This window comes from Octodon degus, unplaced genomic scaffold, assembly GCF_000260255.1.
Source record: "Octodon degus isolate 3935 unplaced genomic scaffold, OctDeg1.0 scaffold00001, whole genome shotgun sequence".
Taxonomy (NCBI): Eukaryota; Metazoa; Chordata; class Mammalia; order Rodentia; family Octodontidae; genus Octodon; species Octodon degus.
Window position 1 is genome coordinate 35683998 of NW_004524577.1, and position 6090 is coordinate 35690087.

At 42.8% G+C, this 6090-nt stretch overlaps 1 pseudogene; it reads right to left on the reverse strand.

Annotated features, from left to right (window-relative positions):
• Window positions 1–3493: 3493 nt before the first annotated feature.
• On the reverse strand, window positions 3494–4766 carry LOC101592459 (annotated as a pseudogene).
• Window positions 4767–6090: the final 1324 nt, after the last annotated feature.

Sequence of the window (6090 nt, forward strand, 5' to 3'; positions counted from 1 at the left end):
ACCTTCATAAAGTTGGCAGCAGACCTGTATGACATCAGAAGACCTTTCTTCCTCTCCTCCTACTTACATTTTCTGACCACAGCGTATACGGCTTAGTCTGGAGCCGATGATACAGGAGGTCACCAGGAAGAGTGATCAGTTGGCTTAAGTCAGCTACTGGCCCTTGCCCTACAGACTATTTTCCCAGGGTCAACGATGTGCAATATAGAAAATGACTGCGCAACAGCACGGATGTCAGAGGCAAGAGCCATTTGGGGACCACTGTAGAGTCGTTCTGCACACTAAATCTGACTAATTTCACAGGTGTCTACTTTCAGTGAAAAACGCCTTCATTTACTTATTTTATTTTTGAGACAGCATCTTGCTATATGGTTTATTCTGGCCTTGAAAATACCGTGGAGCCCAGTTTGGCCCTGAACCCACAGAGACCTCCTGCCTCAACCTCAAAAGGGCTTTATTTGAAGAAATCCATCATGAAACAAATAAAAATATTTTTAAAACGAATAATGACTTGAGACTTTTACTAGCTAGTCTTCAAAAGAATATCTTTATGACAAAAGCTCACCTCAACTTCTAAAGTATAGGGTTTTCCTTTGGCACAAATGAGAAACAGGAGAGATATAAAGGCAGTATTACTGCTCAGCGCAGAAGGGCTGCTAAAGAGAAGCAAGAACCCTCTGAGGAAGGCAGCTCAGAACAAAAAATATATTGGGCTAACCTGGAGGTGGAGTTTATATGGGTGGTGGGGTGTCAAGGCGTCAGAAGGAATGCTGATTGGAGAAGGCTTGACATGCGCACAGAAAAGGAGGAAGTTGAGGTTAACCCGGAAGAAGAAGGCGGAAGTGCCTCTTGGAGCCACACGTTGTTGTTTTTGGATCCTCACTCCATGTTGGCTCGCCGCCGTGATGGCTTGGCAGATTTTTGTATGACTGCAGACCTATCCTAAAGCATTACCCAGAAATACCTCATTTCTCTTTTCCTTGACTGATTCTCACAGACATCAATACCTCTCTTTCACCATTTCCCTTCAGTCTTGACTTTCCACCCTTGAAACATACCTCTTATCTGTGTGTAGCGCAGGTATCCTGCGTTGGGTGATGCTATAACTTAGCGTCCTGTTCACCAAAACATATTCTCTCCATCTGTTCATTAATGTCTACCATGTTGCAGTTTACACGTTCTTTTGTTTTCCCTTTGATGTATAATTTCTTGCCTCGAGTTAAAAATACCAACATTCTCAGTAAAAGAAACAAAGTATAATTTTAACAGCTATCTACTGATTCGTATGGGTGCTTCTACACAAGTTTTCAGAAAGAGAACATAGCAGAGAGATAACTTCACAAAGAATGAATTCAGTGGAGACAGGAGCACCTCAGAAATGGAAGGATGTACTTCCTGACGATTTGTTGGGAACCAACTCTTTTCTGAAGCTTTCTGAAGGGTAGAAAATCAAAGACCTCTAACCTCGTTCGTGCACCAGCCAGCCTCGTATACTAAGTCAAGTTTCTTTTAGACACCATCTGCAAAATGCCATAACAATGAGGAAATGAGGAAAAATCCTGAGAGAAGGAAAGAAATAACTGGTTAACATAAGCCACAAAGAAAACAGTAAAAAAAAAAAACTGGAAATGTGGTGCTTGTAGAGAGGTTGGTGTATTAAATCGTGGCTAAGCTTATCTATTTTAATGGCAACATTGGTCTGTAAGCCCTTAGTCCTCTTACTTATTCATAACCTTGCAGGGTCTTGGATTCCCGATTTGAAAGTATAAAAATGAGAAGCAATTTGCACATGCCAGGTGTCTGGATGAATCCTTTCCATTATCTGCATAAACCGGATGCTCAATGACTTGGACCAAGTTGAAAGGAACACATACTATTTATTCAAAAACTGGTATCAGACTCTTACAGCAATCCTGAGCTTTACAAAGACTGCTCTGTAACTTTAATCAATTGTGGGAAAACCATTGTCAAAAGAAAAGATTCTTCCTGATGACATTCTGCTGAGTGTAGTGGTTGGGCTGTTCGCTAGAATTTAATGGCATTCGACTCTTCTTATAGACCCAGGAAGATAGGTTCAGAATGCAAACACTAAAGCCAAGTTCACCCACTGCATCAAAACTATACTCTCTGTATCATTTGAACTGACTGCCTGGGAAAGATACCTAACACTTACTAATATAAATACTGTGGACTAGTACACATCCTGCTAAGGGCTTGAGGCACATTATTATTTGAGCAACTGATCAGATCATAAAATACTCATCTGACTTGAGCATGAGATGCATGTTTTTGCTAGTCCAATTTCTACTTTTCCAATGCTTTATTACCAGAATAGGATGCTCAAACAAAATTCGGCCTTACATGATCGAATGTGTTTACAGCTTCGCATTATTTGCAATGTATTGTTGTTCTCCGGGAAAACAGAGGAGGCTTTAAATCATCTGTGCTTTGGTACAGAGCAATGAATGCTGATGGGTTGTGGGCCAACAGGGGGCAAGAAAGCCTGGATGAGCAAGACCAGAAGCTGAAGTCAGCCAAATGTGCATGTGAGAAGTCCCACAGATGCCAGTCAGACTCTGCTATGAACATGGAGAAGAAAATACCCCTCAGGTATAGCTAGAGGATATAACGTTTAGGGTTCAGAGAGGATTCCCAAGTGAGTATCATGATATCCAAATAGGACAGGATGGAACAAAGAAAATTTAGCAAGACTATTCAGACCTGAACCCAGCCCAAAGACATTGGACCCACATGGCAGGGGTAGTTGTGGATAGGTAGGAGCCAGAAAACCCATCTACTAGATGAGAATGGTCAAAGCCAAAGCCAGGAAAGGGCCAAGAAAATGAAACATAGGAGAGATGCTATAGAACAACCTACATGGGCTGAAACCCATGAATGAGGTTTTGTATCAGTTCACAAGCAAATAGATAAGTCAGGCTCTAGAATGGATTACACGGGCTCCCATCATCTCACCTTGAAATGGGCTTTAAGAATGAAGCTCATGATGTCTGTATCAGATGCAAAAAAAAAATGTCGAGAGGAATCTTATGTAGCACCAAACACCATCTACTAGGGCAGATATCTCCAGGTGCTAATCCATGGCATGTTCTAAGTGCATTCCAAGGATACCAACATACTGACCCCACACCTAAGCGCATCTGATAAACAGCTGCTTACAATGATATAATAATATAAATTAATGCTCAGACATGCACTGCTGCAGACATACAATTCTCGAATTTTAATACAAATCAAATCACCTGAAGTCCTTGGTAAAAATTCATATTCCCATTCAACAGATCTAGGGGAATGTAATATTTTGCATTTTCACTAAACATTTAAATGATATTGATATTTCTGGTACTGAGAATACAGTTTAAATAACATAGCCCTAGATTAAGCATGAATTTTGTTGTTGTTACTGTTTTTTGTCCAGTGACCTCTGAATTTTTATTTGCTCTCTATTTCCCAAGAACACCCCACTCCTATTGCTTCAGTGTCTCAACACTTTGGTGTCATCAGTCTCAGACATGGCTTTTCCATTCAGGATTTTGTGGGTGGTGGTTCTCTGGATGGTTTGCACCGAGGAGCTGCTGCTGTCCAGGACATCGCCAAGATTGAAATCCTCCCCATCTTCCAGCAGGTGGTGGTACATGGTGATCTCAGCATCCAGCTTGACCTTGATGTTCAGCAAGGCCTTGTACTCCTGGGCCTGGCACTGCCCCTCTGTTTGACTCTGTGACAGTGCAGACTCCAGGTGCAGCAGGACACCATTGAGTTGGTCCATCTGCATCGCATAGTGGGCCTCCAGGTCTCTAAGGCTATTCTCCAAGCCAATCTTCAGATTTTCTCATGGACTCTAGGTCAGTCTCCAAGGACTAGGCCATGAGCTTCAGCTCTGTAAGTGTCGTCTCAGCAGCTCCAACCTCAGCAGACTGCGAGATGACTACTGTGGTGCTCTCCTCAGTCTGCTGGGACCAGTACTTGCCCAGGTCTTCTCAGTTCTTCTGAGCCAGCATGTCGTACTGGGCCCTGATGTCCACCATGATCTTGCCAAGGTCCTGAGATTTAAGCACATCCACCTCCACAGTCAACCCAGAGCTGGCAATCTGGTCTTGAAGGCCTCTAACTTCATCCTTGTAGTTCTTCTTCATGAACATCAGCTTCTCCTTCAAAGTCTCAATTTCCATCTCCAGCTGCAACTGAGTGATATTGATGTCATCGATGACCTTAAGGAGCCTGTGGATGTCATTCTCCACAGACTGACATGTGGCCAGCTCTGTCTCATACTTGACTCTAAAGTCATAAGCAGCAAGACAAGTGCTGTCAGTCTGCAGGATGATGAGGGTGTTGTCCACAGAATTTGTGATCATCTGAGCCTTCAGCTCCTCGATGGTCTTGAAGCAATGACCTGGGACCCCTTCTTCTCCAGGTGCTCCCGGATCTTAGTTTCCAGCTTCTGATTTTCCATCTCCAGACTTGTCACTCTCTCCAGGTAGGAGGCCAGGTGGTCATTCAGGTCCAACATGGTCTCCTCAGTCAGGATACTGTCCATGCCAGGCAGACCCCTGGCCACTCTCACGGCCAGGCCCACGGATACCATGTCACCCTGGAGGATGGTGGAGCGAGACATGGAGACCCGGGAGCCCAAGCCCCCAGAGCCGGCATAGACCCTGGCAGTGCTGCTGGCCCACCCAACTGGGGGCCTGGACTGAGTTCAGAGACTGATATTTGGTGGAGAAGGTGGTACAGTGGGTGGGTGACATTCATGCTGCCCAGGAAGGAAAGTGAAAGACCAGGACTCAAGTTGGAGTCACCAAGATGTTATTTTTTTATCAAAACTTTTCACATATAAGATCTTAATAATTGGCCCCAGATAACTGATGTCTAAGGGAACACAGATCCTTGTTTTCATGATGGTTTTATATGTTTAGATAGTTGCTTCAATGAAACAAAATTTTCCTTGAAGAATTTATTCATATTGCAAGTAATATTACTGAGAGTTCTCCAGAGGACCAGTACTAACTCTGTGTGCATGTGGTTGTGTACGGGTGTGTGTAGGAAGGGCACAGACACAGAGAGATTATGAGGATATACAACTAAAAAGGCTGCAACATTCCCTGATATACTGTGTACTAACTGAACACACAGGAAAGCTGACAATGTAGCTGGATTTCTAATCCAAAAGGCTGACAACCGAGATCTCAAAGTTATAAGTCTCAGTCTAAGGCCAATGTTGAACTGTCCAGCTGAGAGAATGAAGTTTTTCTTCCCTTGCCTTTTTTTTTTTTTTTTTTAAGGTGTTTAGTACAGGGTCTACAGGGTCTCACTACACAGATCAGACTCATACTGAGCCTCCCGTTTTTTTTAGCCTCCTAAGCTCTGGGATTATAGGTGTGTGACACCACACCCAGTCTTATTTGAAATCAGTGCGGGTGGGGGGCTGGCATGGCAGGCTGGGGATCAAACCCCAATGCCTGCATCTGCCTAAGCAGGCACTTTAATCCACTGAGTTATCTAGCTGGCCTCCCTTGCCTTTTGAGTCTATGCAGATGCTCAGTGGATTAGATAACATTCATCCACACTGGGAAGAGAAATAGGCTTTGTAAATCCCACTAATTCAATGCTAGTCTCATCTAGAAATAACACCATGGCTTTACCCACAAATAATGTTTAACCAAATATCTAAGCATCCCATGACCCAATGAGGTTGACACAGAAAATGAACCATCAACATAAGTAAATAAGGTTTTAGTTTACTTTGGTTTTGTCTACAGGATTACAAAATTCTAAACCTATGCAGTAATGTTGAGGTAGGGATCCTATAAGCAGACTAAGGGTGCTGCTCAGGGTGTGAGGTGACACTGGACAAACTGTTTACCCTCTCTAACCCTCAGAAAGGAGACAAAATACAAACAATCATAGCATATCAAAGTGAGAGAACAAAATGAATTATGAACCAGAAATTATTTTGAAAAGCTCTAGAATAGTACATGGAATATATTAAGTACTATTTTTGTTTCTGTTACATTAAATAATGCATGAACAAATTTGTAATTAAACTTAGGATTTGTATAAAATCTATGATTT